Here is a 15,622-nt window from a genome sequence, read left to right on the forward strand (position 1 = left end):
TTAGAAGACAGGGAGGAGCTTCCTTCCTTCTCCCCAGCCCAAGCCCTCGGGTTTGTCAAGCTCTGGCCAGAGCTCACCACGTTCACTTCAGTAGACATCGCTGTCCAGCTGATCTTGTAGGATGGAGCTTTTGTCCACCGAGGCGACCCGGGGGCCCCTGACGTAGGACTCGCTGACCACTGATTCACTGTAGTAGGTAGTGTGAGGATTGGAAGCAGGGCCCAGGTGAGGGGCTGGTGAGAGGCGTTTCACACTGCCAGATTTCCTCTTCAGAGTCCTGGGGGGCGCCAAGCATGAAGAGCAAAGGAAAGAGGGTGAAGGAGATGAAGCAGGAGAAAAACAGGGGGAGAAAGGCCTGGAGGAGGAAGAGACTTTCAAGGAGCTTCTAGGATGAAAAGAAATGATCCCCAAAGCCCTCTTCTGTTCTTATTCCTTCAACAGATGAATCCTTTATAACATTGGAACAAATCCCCAGCTCCCATGGGCCAGGCAGGGCCTCTTTCCAAATGGAACCACCATGATGAGGTACAAGAGGAGCTAAAGCCACCTGAACCTGTCTCCTCCCCCACAGGTCCATCACCCCCATGGCTTCCTATGCTCTTGCTAGGCCCTGCAGCTCACCCCAGAAACCGTGGGTACTGGGCCACATGATGGTTGTTCCCTGCCCAGCTTTAAGCCTCAGTTTCTGGCCCTCTCAATGCTCAAAGTCACCCCTCCCTAGTTCCTGTTCTCAGAGAGTGAAGGCAGCAGCAGCCCAGGTTGGGGTAGAAGGGGAAGAGACGGTGCTGGGGACAGGAAATTCTCGCATTTGTGGGGAAAGAAAGCACTAGAGTGATGTTTCCACCAAAGATGGGGGCAGGAAAGAAAGGTGCACATGGAAGCTGGCCAGGCCCTTGGCTGCCCTGAGTGGTTGTGATCTGGAAGATGACCTAGGGCCGCTGTGGAGTGGCTTACCTTAAGGGACTGTCCTTGAAGGCAGTGTGCTGACCAGCCACCAGGGAACTTCCTCCACTGCTGCTGCTGCTGCTGCCTCCATCATCATCAACATGGTAACGATGGCTCAGGCGCTGACTGCGTCGAGACATCATCAAAATCTCACTCTAGAAGTGCTAGAAATTCCTGGAAGAAGCAAAAAGTAATGAGAAGCTGTGCTTACTGACTGACTAGGTGTGATTTTCTGGGACCCCCTGAGAAGAGCCTGATGGGGGAGACGTTGAAGGGGAGGGATGGATTCCTCCAAAAGGAAAGCTGGCTGCACTGGGACAGAGAGGCGCTTTCCTAAAGAGTTTCTGAAGTGTCTCCCAGACGCTGAGGGTGGCTGCTCACCAGGGCCAAGCCTGCCAGCTTTGTGCCTGAGCTGGCCGTGACATCTTCTTGCAGGTGGCTTCCCTGGTGAAGCGCTGCCCTCACTCTCTCTCCAACCTCCATTTGGAATGTCTCCCTTGGTGTCTTTACTGAATCTGGGGTTTTGACACTTGCCTTGGGATTGTTCTCAGGTCGCTTCGCACACACACAATTTCCTTCTCGCCATAGTTGTTAACTCTGAGGGAAAGGCCTGCTTTCCCTTCCATGTCTTTGTTTCCCCTCATCCCCAACAGCACCCAGTTCTGTGATCATTCTGGAGGGTGGATGGGGTCCAAGCTAACCATCAGATACTAACCCCACCCCTTAGGTCATGTGTTTCTTTAGTAAGAGCCCTCAATGGACAACTGGATTATTGAACTCATTTTACAAATGAGTAAACAGACAAGTGGTAAATTCTCCAGGGGTCCCCATACCTCTTTGGAGGAAGAGCCTCCAAAGCAGGCCCTGGGCCTTCCTGTCCCCCAGCTCCCTCAGCTCCAACCTCACTGCCTCCTCAGGGATTTCTGAATTGTCAAGGATTGCACAAGCAAAGTTTCAGTGACAGAGGGCTGATACAAAAGGGAGGCTGTCCCAGCCTTAGGAGACATGGATGTCATGAACATGAATTAGACCACCCCTAACTCAGATTACAGACGAGACCAGGTTGTAGGGGATCTCAGCTTGGTTTCCTAGTCTATCCATGCTATAAAACCATCTCTAATATACCCAACCTTGATTTTGGAGGGCCTGTGACCTTTGCCAGAAGCTGTATTCTGGGGGTTACTGCTTTCATTTCCAAGATGCTTGCTTGGGTCGTGGGACAGAGACCCCAATGGATGTCTCTGCCAGTTGGGAGAACAAGAAGGCCTGGTTTGGCTAGCAGGGAGAGTTCCTACTAGACTTGTCCTAAAAAGCAAGAAACCACATGTCTCCCTGGCTAAGGAAGCCCATTTGGTCGACCCGTGAGCTTCTCTGAAGATGGGGTGCCCACTTGGCAAGGACAGGAAGAGGGAAATCGGCAGCAGCCAAGGCAGACAGCTGGCCTGATGTCCCTTGCTAGCTTCCACCCCCACATGGTAATCAAGTCTGCCCCACTGGAGTCTTTGAATGCCCACCCACTCGGGCATCAGCATCAGCTCTCACCCTCCCTCCCCCATGCTTGGGTGGAGTCTTTGCCCGAGGCCTCAAACAAAGCAGTACAGCTAGTAGTCAGGCTGTTGTGGATACAAACCTAACCACATCCCAGGGGAGGCCTGAAAAGGCTGTATGGGCACCCCCCAAATTGCCAAGGAAAGCCCCCGGTCTGCCAGGTAGCCTTATCTTCAGCATTCCAGTATCATAAAGACAGAGAATCTAAGCTCTTGACTATTCTGAATTCTACAGTCAAAGGGAAAAGCCAACCCTACCCTCTGTCATCATAATCTAATCCCTGCTCTGCCCTCCCCCCCTCAAAAAACCCCCATGTTTTGAACAGCACAAGGCATGGTTGCAGGCCCAGTAAAGGCAGAACTCTCTCTCTGCTACTACTTCCTATGCTGACCTACAACCATAGAATATGAGTATTGAAAGGGCCCTTGGAGATTTCAGAGGCAGTCACAGTACTGGCCCCCAATAAGGTGGCGCTCATCAAGAAGAGTCCTTTGTTTTCATGTGAGAGGATAAAAGCCCAGTTTAGAAAGATACTGCCTCATCTGCCATCACATGGTCACCAGCAGGGCCAGGGTGGTGTTAGAACCTGGGGCACCTGCCCCCTACATCCCTCTGCTTTATCCTGACTCACCCCACTCCATCCTGTTATGTGCAAATGAGAGCTGATTTTACCCAGAATCTCACTAGTCTCCCACAGTCTCCTGGGGACTGTCAGGCCAAGATGCTACCATCCCCCTGCCTTGAACCTTCACATGCCTCCCCAGCCAAGTGACTTTCATCTGAAGGCCACCTACTGTCTTGCTCTGGCAGTCACTGACCCACAGGGATGGACTCCTGTTGGCTCAGGCTGGTGAGCACACAGGATCTGCCCAGACTGTGAACAGAATTTACAGGGCCAGAGATGGACAGACTCTTCCAGGCTGCCCAGAAAGGGCCTGGGGGATTGGCAAGGTTTCATCCACAAACATTGACACTTTTCAATAGCTCCAGCGTGGAGCAGCCTGGCCTTCTCTCATCTGCCCAGCGATGACCCACAACACCCTCCACAGTCCTTTTCAGGATCTGCTAACCCAACGAAAAGGGATCACTTGCACGTGCCGGGAGTCTGAGTTTGGTTCAGCTCTGCAAAGTTCAGGGGAAGTGGAGGGAAGTGGCCAGTGGCCTGAGAGGATTTCCTTCAGGGAGGAACTAGGAAGGGGGCCATGATGCTCTGGCAGGGTCACCCAGTGAGCCAGGGGCAGCAGGGCCTTCATCCTGGGAGGATCATCCCCGGGCTGGGGATGCCCCACGTTAGAGGGTAAGCTGGAGGGCAGCTGGCCTCTGGCACTGGGAGGATGAGCCTGGCCAAGACCAGGCAAAGAGTGGGTGATGAGTCCCAGTCTGGCCAGCCAAGGGGGGCATCTGGGGCCAGGGGACAGGGTGCATCAGGTCTGGGCACGGGACTGTTGCCAGCTCTCCCACCCTCTCCAAATACACACAAGTCACACAGACACGTGTATGCACACACTCACTGGGAAAATCAACACAACTTTGGCCCAGAGGGAGGTGGAAAGGCATGCCAGGCCTTGGCACTGGGAAGTGAGTCCGGGCCTGGGCAACTCCATTTTGGGGTTGTTTGTGGGGAGAGGAAGCAAGGGGGCAAGCAGGCCTGGCACCGAGGGACCCAACTCAGTTACCGACATCCCTGGATGCTGGGGATTTGGGGGAGAGGTTAGGGGATGAACCAGAGGCAGCTGCACCAGGGGCAACTCTGGCGGGAGAGCTGTGCCCAGGTTTGGGGGGCAGACAAGGGGAGGGGCCGCCTCTGTGCCCAGGTTTGGGGGGGCGGCCGTGTCCTGGCACAGAGGAGGGCACCGTGCCCGAGCCCTGGCCCCTCCCCCGCCCCCTCCTCTCCCGGCCCTGACCCGCCCGGGTACATGCAGAGAAGGTACCTGCAGAAACGGCTCCGACCCTCCCCCGCCCGCCAGCCGCGATCGCGTCCGCGTCGGACGCTACCGTGGACACGCGGGAGGAACATTGGGGGAACGCGGGGCGAACGTGGGGCGGGCGGACAATGGGGCGCGGGGGCAAAGCGGTGGCGAGCTGGGGCGGGGGCGCGCGCGGGGAGTGGGTCCACGTAAACCTCGTGTGTGAATTCCACAAATACCTTAATATCTGTTTTATTTCTCAACATCCTTTATTTGGGTGCCGATTAGACTACCTTCTTATCCTCCCACTCCAGCTCTTAAAAAAATGGAAATAACTTGAGAATGGTTGGAATCATTCGATTTCCCATAATTAGGTCTAACTCGCTTCAATATTTTAGATTCAAGTGTAAATTTCTGCGTGTGTGTGTGTGTGTGTGTGTGTGTGTGTGCGTGCGTGCGAGTGCATTGCAAGCAAGCTATGTTGCAGGTAAGAGAAAGTACAAGGAAGGGATTGGCATAAATGAGCTGATACAATCTTCTCCTTTACTTCTATTTTCTCTTTTGAGGAGAATGATCTCTGGGATAGGAAGGATCGGACACCACAATGGATAATGGGGAATGGAAGCCCCAGATCAGTGTGGAGGTGGTAAGTCCATTCAGCTCTGTATAATCTGAGAAGTTCTTGCTACATTGTAGGGACTGAGATACAGAAAGAGCAGTGAAGTGGCCTCTGTCCTCAGAGAGCGTCTCTTCTGTTCCGTGTACATGAATGAGTCAGTATGAGGATGGCGAGAACCCTGACAACTGGGGCAGGGAAGGCATCGGACAAGAGGAGGCTGCTGAGATAGGAGCATGAGGATCCTGAGCAGTCTTAGCTATGGGCTCGCCACCAGGTGGTGACTTTTGGCCATGGCAATTCCTAAAACAAAAAGACAAAATTTGTGGGCATCCCTCTTGCAGGACTCCAGTGATAACAGACAGTGTCAGAAAAGGAAGCAGAAGGTGGCTATGAAATTGCAGCTTTGAACCTCATTTTCTTTTCTATTTAAAAAAATACTTCTTTTCAGCATTCACTTTTATAAGGTTTTGAGTTCCAGAATCATTTTCTCCTTTTGTCTCCCCTTCCCTTTCCCCAAGACAGAAAACGCTCTGATATAGGCTATATGTGGACAATCATATTACGCGCGTTTCCACATTAGTCATGTTGTGAAAGAAGAATCAGAAGAAAAGGGAAAAACGAGAAAGAAAAACAGAGAAAAATAGTGCTCTTAAATCTGCAGTCAGACTTCACAGTTCTTTGTCTGGAGGTCGATGTCATTTCTTCCAACGAGTCTTTTGGAATTGTCTTAGAGCCTTGTACTTCTCAGAAGAACGAAGTCTATCAAAGTTACTTATCACACAAAGTGGCTGTTACTGTGTACAATGTTCTCGTAGTTCTGCTCACTTCACTCAGCATGAGTTCATGTGAGCCTTTCCAGGTTTTTCTGAAATCAGCCTACTCATGACTCTCATAGCACAGTAGTATTCCACTCCATTCATACACCCCAGCTTGTTCAGCCATTTCCCAATCGATGAGCATCCCTTCAATTTCCAATACTTTGCTCTCACAAAAAGCTGCTATAAACATTTTTGTGCATGTGGGTCCTTTCCCTTCTTTATGATCTCTTTGGAATACAGACCTAGTAGTGGTATTGCTGGGTCAAAGGGTACATATAACACAGTTGTATAGTCCTTTGGGTATAGTTTGAACTTCAGTTGAACTGCACTTCCTTAAATGTGAGATCCTTCTCCATTGATTCCTATTCAGCATTCCATTGGAGGATAGCATGTGTATCAATATTGACATTTTTGCTATAAATGAAGCCACAGAAATCAGGAAATGGAAGGATGGCTCACAGGCTCTTTGAGAAATCAAGAAAAGGATTGATATCATTGGATCTAACAAACAAGAAGTGACTCAGGTGATTCAGCCTACTTACTTTACAGATCTCATTAGCCAAACGCAAATACAGCAGCTCCCGAAACCTCCTTGGAACTTTGGAGTCAACATCAGAGCAAAAGATGAGGTCAAGAAATTCTATGAAAAAAATGGTAGATTTCTCCAGATGAAGTCAATATACACCTTGATATTTGGTGATTTCAGTGCAAAGGTGGGCAGAGAAAATGGCAAAAAAGACATTGCAAAGTGTAACCTAGGATTAGGAAAGGAAAGAGTTCAGTCATCTATGTAGCAGAAATACTTCTTTCAGGAAGAGTTAGAAGAATTGAAAAAAATTTAATTGCAGGAATTTGGATCGCATATATTTATTATAAGGGTTTTTTTTTCCCATAAATAAGGGAGACCAGAGGTGGATTTTCGTTAAAATGAAAAAACATGAGTGGGGTGGCGGAGCCAAGATGGGGGACTAGAAAAACACACTTATGTAGGGTCTCCCCACACAGCCCACAAAATACCTGTAGAGAGGGACTCTCAACAAATCATGGAGCAGCAGAAGTGGAGAACAACAGAGTGGAGGAGATTTTCAGCCGACGGTGACCTGAAAGGCCCACAGAAACATCGTTTTAGCTGGACGCTGAGCGGAGCGTGGAGCCCAGCCTGGCCTTGCCCGCCTGATGTGGCGTGGAGCAACATGATGAGACTCTGGAAGGAGGACACCTCAGGAGTGGAATTTCCAGTTGTGGAATCTCCAGTTGCAGCAGCAGGTTCTCAGATCCCTCAACCCACAGGCGCCAAAGATCTGTGATGTGGTTTATTCAGTTGGCCAGGAAGGGAGCAGGGCCTTCCTATAGCTCCAGCAGCAGGCAGCAGCCACAGAGGGTGCACAGCAGCCCATACAGCGTAAAAACCCCTGGGGGCACTGAAGAGCTGAGTCTTACCTCAGCCCTGGGTGGAGGACCTGGCCTAGCTGGTCTTTGTCTCACACTGAATGGCGGCCCTGCCTGTTGGGGTCCCCTAGACCATTTACGGGAACCCCTGACCGCGACCCAAGGCTCTTGTCCAGCAAGAGGCCTTGATCTCGTGAGTAATGAAATGGGGCGGGAGACGAAGGTGGTGAAGACTCCGTTTATTTCATCTCATTCACATGCATATGTAGTCTTTATGTAAAACATTCCTAAGCCTTACGTTGAACCTATCAGCTATCACCTTTCACATTGAACCTATCACCTATCACCTTTCCTTATATGGGTGTCTTCTCCACTGGACATCTGGAGCCAGGACAAAGAACTGCCACGTTGCAAACAAAGACGAGACCCTTCCTCCTGAAATCCATCTAGTTCCACCCCTACTGACAAGCCCCTAGGTTATCTAGGCAGGCTCTCAGTGTGGCGTCCTGAAATGGATAGGGGTTGGCTCTAACTCGTCCCGTTACACCTGCCCATACAGCTTATCTGAAAATCAGCCCCCAGTGCTGACTTGATGGAACTGGAGGCTAGGTGGCTGTGGAGAGGTAATTGCTAAGATTCTGGACATAAAAATCCCTTTCTGCGTCCAGAGCAGCACATGCTTGATCGTGCCACCTTGGAGCAACTGAGATCTCACAGATTCTCAAAGTATACCCTACTCTTGACAAAGGACCCAAGAGTCAAGTAACTGGTTGGGAAAATGCTCAAAAAATGGAAAAAAAATAAGACCAGAGAAGGTTACTTTCTTGGTGAACAGATATCTCTTCCCATCCTTTCAGATGAGGAAGAACGAGGCTTACCATCAGGGAAAGACATAGAAGTCAAGGCTTCTGTATCCCAAACATCCAAAATCAACATTCAATGGGCTGAGGCCATGGAAGAGCTCAAAAAGCATTTTGAAAATCAAGTTAGAGAGGTGGAGGGAAAACTGGGAAGAGAAATGAGAGAGATGCAAGAAAAACAAGAAAAGCAGGTCAACACCTTGCTAAAAGAGACCCAAAAAGATGCTGAAGAAAATAACACCTTTAAAAATAGCCTAAGTCAATTGGCAAAAGAGGTTCAAAAAGCCAATGAGGAGAAGAATGCTTGAAAAAGCAGAATCAGTCAAATGGAAAAGGATGTCCAAAAGCTCACTGAAGAAAATAGTTCTTTCAAAATTAGAATGGAACAGATGGAGGCTAATGACTTTATGAGAAACCAAGAAATCACAAAACAAAACCAAAAGAATTAACAAATGGAAGATAACATGAAATACCTCATTGGAAAAACACTGACCTAGAAAATAGATCCAGGAGAGACAGTTTAAAAATTATGGGACTACCTGAAAGCCGTGATCAAAACAAGAGCCTGGACATCATCTTTCATGAAATTATCAAGGAAAACTGCCCTGATATTCTCGAATGAGAGGGCAAAATAAATATTGAAAGAATCCACCCATCACCACCTGAAAGACATCCAAAAAGAGAAACTCCTAGGAACATTGTGGCCAAATTCCAGAGTTCCCAGGTCAAGGAGAAAATATTGCAAGCAGCTGGAAAGAAACAATTCAAATATTGTGGCAATACAATCAGGATAACACAAGATCTAGCAGCCTCTACATTAAGGGATCAAAGGGCGTGGAATATGATATTCCCAAAGTCAAAGGAAGTAGGAAAATAACCAAGAATCACCTACCCAGCAAAACTGAGTATAATACTTCAGGGGAAACAATGGTCTTTCAACAAAATAGAGGACTTTCAAGCATTCTTGATGAAAAGACCAGAGCTGAAAAGAAAATCTGACTTTCAAACACAAGAATGAAGAGAAGCATGAAAAGGTAAACAGCAAAGAGAAGTCAAAGGGACTTACTAAAGTTGAACTGTTTACATTCCTACATGGAAAGACAATATTTGTAACTCTTGAAACTTTTCAGTATTTGGGGAGTTGGTAGGATTACACACACACACACACACACACACACACACAGACACACACACACAGACACACGCACGCACACACACACAGAGCACAGAGTGAATTAAATAGGATGGGATCATATCTTAAAGAAATGAAATTAAGCAGCAAGAGAGAAATATATTGGGAGGAGAAAGGGAGAAATGGAATGGGGCAAATTATTTCTCATAAAAGAGGCAAGCAAAAGACTTTTCAGTGGAGGGAAAAAGAGGGGAGGAGAGAGAAAAACATGAAGCTTACTCTCATCACATTCGACTAAAGGAAGGAATAAAATGCACACTCGTTTTGGTATGAAAACCTATCCTACAATACAGGAAAGTGGGGGAGAATGGGATCAGCAGGGTGGGAGGGATGATAGAAGGGAGGGCAGTGGAAGGAGGGAGCAATTTGAAGTCAACACTTAGGGAGGGACAGGATCAAAAGAGAGAATAGAAGCAATGCGGGGCAGGATAGGATGGAGGGAAATATAGTTAGTCTTACACAACACGACTATTATGGAAGTCACTTGCAAAACTACACAGATATGGCCTATATTGAATTGCTTGCCTTCCCAAAGGGAATGGTTGGGGAGGGAGGGATGAAGAGAAGTTGGAATTCAAAGTTTTAGGAACAACTGTCAAGTATTTTACTTGCTACTAGGAAATAAGAAATACAGGTAATGGGGTATAGAAAGTTATCTGGCCCTACAGGACAAAAGAGAAGATGGGGACAAGGGAAGGGCAAGAAGAGAGGGCAGACTGGTGATTGGGGCAATTAGAATGCTTGGCGTTTTAGGGGGAAGGGGAGAAATGGGGAGAAAATTTGGAACCCAAAATTTTGTGAAAATGAATGTTAAAAGTTAAATAAATAAATTAATTTAAAACACAAAAACAAAAAACATGAGTGTAGGAAATCCCTGGATGTGGCAAATGCCAAACAATCTCAGCCTAAAATGTATCTTAATGGATAAGAAATGATTGGTTATCGATGTGGGAATCATTTCTGAATAATCTTTGCAGTCAAATCATCTTGTTAAAGCAGAGGACAAAACCCCCAAATTAGAGAGAAAGATAAGATGGCATGCAATCCAAATAGCTTCAACTTGACCCACTCAAGTAAGTGAAAAGTGGTGAAAAGTAGGAAACAGAGGAAGGAAAGGGCAGAAATTGAATCAACATAAAGCAATTGCCACCTAGAGGAGGTCAAAATATCCTAGAAAATATTTAGCCAAGCACCACCTGATCCCATTATCAAATAGAGAAATGTGGCAACCAAGGGCAACACAGGTTTAGAACATGACCTCGTTCCCAAAACCTGAATTAGGGCGATGGAAGATCATGAAGAAAGATCCCCTCTGCCTTTATAAAAACGGAGAAAAATTGTGGAAGGAAAAGCTAAATTTCCAGCAATCTAGGTGTGAGATTGAACCACCCCGAGAGTATATATCAAAAACGAAACTGCCAAGGAGACAACAAAAATACTAAAAATGCAACAGATGTATTGGTGTTTCTGTAAGAAATGAGGTTACCATTGACCACATTTGGATGTTTCTGTCCCTCATGTCCTCTGCTGGATTGAGGAATGTTTATTGATTGGGTACATTGTCTACAAGAGGCACATTCACTTCCTTTCTTTCACTCTCTTTACCCTCTGTAGTCTGGCCTCCAACCTCATTATTCCACCCAAACTGGTGACTTCTTGACTGTCCGATCCTCTCTCAGTCCTCTCTCAGTCCTCATCCTCCATCCATCACTCTGCAGCTTTTAATAGGATCATTCAGTCAATAAATATTTATTAAATACTTATCATGCACCAGGTGTGTTAAAAGGTAGGAATAGAAAGAAAGACAAAAACAGGGTGCCTGCCCTCAAGGGCCTCACAATCTGATGAGAGAGACAATGTGCAAAAAATGAGTACAAAGAATGTACTGAGAAAGAGGAAAAAGTCAGCAGAAGACAGAATGAAGGCGAGTTGGGGGAGGTTTCTTGTAGAAGGTAAGATTTTAACTGGTGCTTGAAGGGAGCTAGGGAAGCAGAGAAAAGGAGGGACAACATTCCCAGCATGGAAGATGGACGGTCATGTGCAAGGAAGAGTCAGGAGGCCAGTGTCACTGGATTGAAGAAGTGGGGAGTGAAGTGGGAGACGAGTGGAAAGGCAGGAGAGGGCTAGGTTAGGGAGGGTTTTGAACTCTCGTTCAGAGAGGATTCTGTATTTGATCCTGGAGGCAATAGAGAGTCACAGGTTTATTGAGGAGTTGAGTGGCATAGACCTGCACCTCAGGAAAATCAGTTTGACAACTGGAAGGAGGAGGGAGAGACTTGAGGGAGGCACATCCACCAGGAAATACTGCAGTAGTGCAGGCATGACCTTTCCTGTCTCTAGCTTTGACTTCTTCTAGTGGGTGGAATGCCTGTTAGTGAAGGTTGTTGTGTAAAGATGGCTAAGTCTAAGAACCATACCAGCCACAACCAATCACAAAAATGGCACAGAAATGGCATCAGGAAACCTAAGTCACGGTGATACATGTCTCTGAGATGGGTCAACTCCAAGTTTCTGAGAAACACATGCTTTGCCAAGAAACACAAGAAGGAGCTGAAGAAGATGTAAACCAAAAAAACCAAACAATTCCCAAGGTCCAAGCAGAAGCCATGAAGCCACCAAGGCCTTCGAGGTCAAACTTCTTAGGGCTAAGATCTCTGAGGCGAGTGCCCAGCATGCTGGCCACAAGATGGCCACTAAGCATCCAGGCCCTAGGGTTGCCACCAAACGTCCAGGCTTCAGGATCATGAAGCCTGACTCTAAGGCTCCAACGCGCACTGACCTTAAGGTCACCAAGTCTGCCATCAAGGTCACCAAGTCTGATCCCACGGCAGCCAAGTCTGATTCTAAGGACACAGAGCCCAGTGATTCCAAGGCTGGGAAGCCTGCTGAGTCCAAACCCAAAGATGCTGGAGCTAAAATTGCTAGTCCCAAGCCTTCAAAAGAGATGTTTCAAAATGAAAGAACTTGTTTAAATCCTAAAACATCATTTTCCCCCAGCCATGGTATGATTCTTCACTACTTTGTACAAATAAAATAAATGGTGAGTCATAAGAAAACAACAGTGCACAGGAGATGAGGCCTGGACTAGGGTAGGGGCAGCATCAGAGAAGAAAGTTCTGTTTTTGAAAGATGCTGCAGAGGTGAGCCTGAGGAGAGATGGTGCCAAGGTGAAATCTGCAAGAGACGTTGAAGGGTGAAATCTGCATGACATATTGGAGAGGTGAAACCGATGAGAGATGCTGTAAAGATGAAATCTGTGAGAGATATTGGAGAGGTGAAATTGATGAGAGGTGCTGCAAAGCTGAAATGGACAAGAGATGTTGGAGAGGTGAAATTGATGACAAATGTTGCAAAGCTGAAATGGACAAGAGATGTTGGAGAGGTAAAACTGATCAGAGATGCTGCAAAGATGAAATCTGAGAGATGTTGAAGGGTGAAATCTGCAAGGGATGTTGGAGAGGTGAAACTGATGAGAGGTGCTGCAAAGCTGAAATCCACAAGAGATGTTGCAGAGGTAAATTGGACAATCTTTGGCAATCCCTTGGACAGAAGTTAGGATTTGAAGATGATGCCAAGGTTAGGAGCCTGGAAGATGGTGGTGCCCTCTACAGTAATAGGGAAGGTAGGAGGGGAAAGAATAGGGGGAAGATGAAGAGTTCTGTTTTGGACATGTTGAGTTGAAAATGTCTACACGACATCCAATTTGTGGCATCAACAAAGCAACGAGAGATGAAAGACTGGAGGTCAGCACAGGGTTTTAGGCAGAATAGGTAGATTTGAGAAATCATGAGCATGGAGAGGGTGATTCAATCCATGACAGCTGATGAGATCACTGAGTGAAGTAGAATGAAGAGAGAAGAGTAACGGACCCAGGATTGAATCCAGGGTCTTCTTCTCCTTCCCACTCTTTTCTCTCCAGGTTTTCATGAGTCCAACCTCACCTGTTTTTCTTCCTTCATGTTTGACTGCCCTTTCTCAGTCTCCTGGTCGTGATCTTCATCCAGGTCATGCCTGTTAAGAGGCTGGGCTCCCTAGAGCTCTGTAAAATCTCTGCATCTCTGCCTACTGGATTGGACAGGTTACCTTTAGGTAATTGTAGGACCCAGATTAACTTACTTTCCTTTTTAAACTCTTCCCCCCCACCACTCCCCCCTTAAGTTAGAAGCATAGAGGCAAAGGTTTATTAACCTCACTCTCCCTTCTCTCCCATCTCAAGGTGAGCTCCAGCCTATTCTAAATGTCCCTTAGGTAACCCTGATTTTATGTTCTTGCCCCATTTGTGCTTTGTGCCTCAATGAGACATTATGGGCAAGTGACTCTGGACAGAGAATCCTGAACTCTCCCTTCCTGTTCACTGCTTTATATAAGGTGCCTGAGTTCATCAAGCAGGTGGGAACTGCTCCATCAAGAAAGCCATTTCCAACCTCAGTTGAACAAGAACTTTTTCAGACTCTGAGCACTATCTCTCCTTTGGTCCACGAAGCAGTTTGTTTTCATGACAGGAGGGCAGAACTGCACAGGATAAAAATGTGCATTTCCTGCCTACGCTGCCAAGATCCCAGATCCCTTGTAAAATGGTGTCTGATGAGCTGCTAGTCTTTGCTTGGATCAGAGCAATTCTGCAAAGTGCAGTCAGATTTTAGCACAGTCTGAATCTCAGATGACAGGTGGATTTGGAAAGGGTTAACGGGTTACATTGCCCTACCTGTCGAGTGCTGGCTAATGAGCTGATGCCAGCTCCCTGGGAGGTCTCAGGGGAATTGTCCTGATTGCCCCAGGGATCTCCCCTTTTCTCCGTGCTTGTTCAGCATTTTTATCAACGACTTCAGTGAAATAGCACAAGGTGTGCTTGTCCAAATGTGCCAATGCTAGAGCTGGGAGGGAGGGGTGGAGATGTCACATGACTGATAGGATGGAGGAGGTTTCAGCTAGCTAAAATTTAGGATTCTATCCAAATGAAAATATCCAGTGGAGGTAAAAGCAGAGTCCTCAACAAGAATTAGAAAAGAAAAACCAATGAGTGGGGGAGGGTGATGCAGCCATGGCTCCTGTTAAAGGATTTGGGGATTTTAGGGGATAGCAGTGTCTGTGTGAATCACTAGTTAAACTTGATGGTTGGAATGACCAGTGCCTTCCTGAGGGGCATGGAGAGGCCTACGATCTAGGAAGGGGGGTCAGTAATAGGTCAGCCCAAGTCTGTCCTGAGGAGACCACAGCCAGAGGGCAGTGTTCAGGCCTGAGCATCACAGTGTGGGAAAGAAATGACCAAGGTGAGGTGCATTCAGAGAAGGGTGAACAGAAGGATGAAGGGCTCCAAGAACATGGTGTAAGGCCCTTGAGAAGCTGTCAGAGGACCATGAGAACTGTCTTCAGGTGGCACAGGAGATGGAACTCTGCACCTGGAAGCAGGAAGATCCAAGTTCAAATTCTCCCTCAGATACTTACCAGCTGTGTGACCCTGGACAAGTCATTTCACCTCTGTGCCTACATTTCCTCATCTGCAAAATGGGTCTAGAAATGGTGCCTACCTCACAGGGTTGTTGTGTGGATCAAAGGAGATATTTGTAAAGTGCTCGGCACAGTGGCTGGCACGCAGTAGCCACTCTCTAATGCTACTATTTGAAAAGTGATGTGGAAGGGGGATTAGCGTGTTCTGCTTGACCCAGGATGAAAGAACGAGGAATAGTGGGTGGAAGATGCCCAAAGATAGATTTCAGCCTGATTTCAGGACAAATTTCCCAACAACTTGAGCTGTCTGAAAGTGGAAGAGGACGGCTGGCAGTTTGTGACGTGTTTAACCCTTGCTGGAGGCTGTCAAAGGCATGCTGGTGACCCCTTGTTGAGAAGGCTGTAGAGTATATTCTTTCTTTACACCTGAGTTGAAGTGAATAGCAATGCTCAGATAAAGTGTCTGCTGGGTGGCAGGCCTTGTGCTAGCTATGGGGGAGACCAAGGCAGACACAAAGCTCTTTTCCTTAGAAAGCTGTCCTGCTCCTGAAAGATGGAGCAGGCACACAGAGGAATGTCTGTCTGGATAGGTGTGTGTTTATGTATGGATATGCAGACACACACAAGGAAGTATAAAACATCAATTTGGGCGCACTGAGGGAGGATTAAGACCAGGAGAGGCCTTGGGTGAGCTTTAAAGGAGCAGGCAGAAATGAGAAAGCCTCCTCTGGTTCCCTTACCCAGCTTTGCTTCTCCCAGCCCAGGCCTGGGCTTAGCTCCCTCTCGATGCCCAGGACAATCCCTCCCAGGCCTCACTCAGCAGCAAGGAAGCCGCCCTTTAACCAGGGAGTTTCTACCAGAATACCACCTTCTTTTCCCCACTACTCCAAATTGGC

Source organism: Notamacropus eugenii, chromosome 3 (genome assembly GCF_028372415.1).
Source record: "Notamacropus eugenii isolate mMacEug1 chromosome 3, mMacEug1.pri_v2, whole genome shotgun sequence".
Taxonomy (NCBI): domain Eukaryota; kingdom Metazoa; phylum Chordata; class Mammalia; order Diprotodontia; family Macropodidae; genus Notamacropus; species Notamacropus eugenii.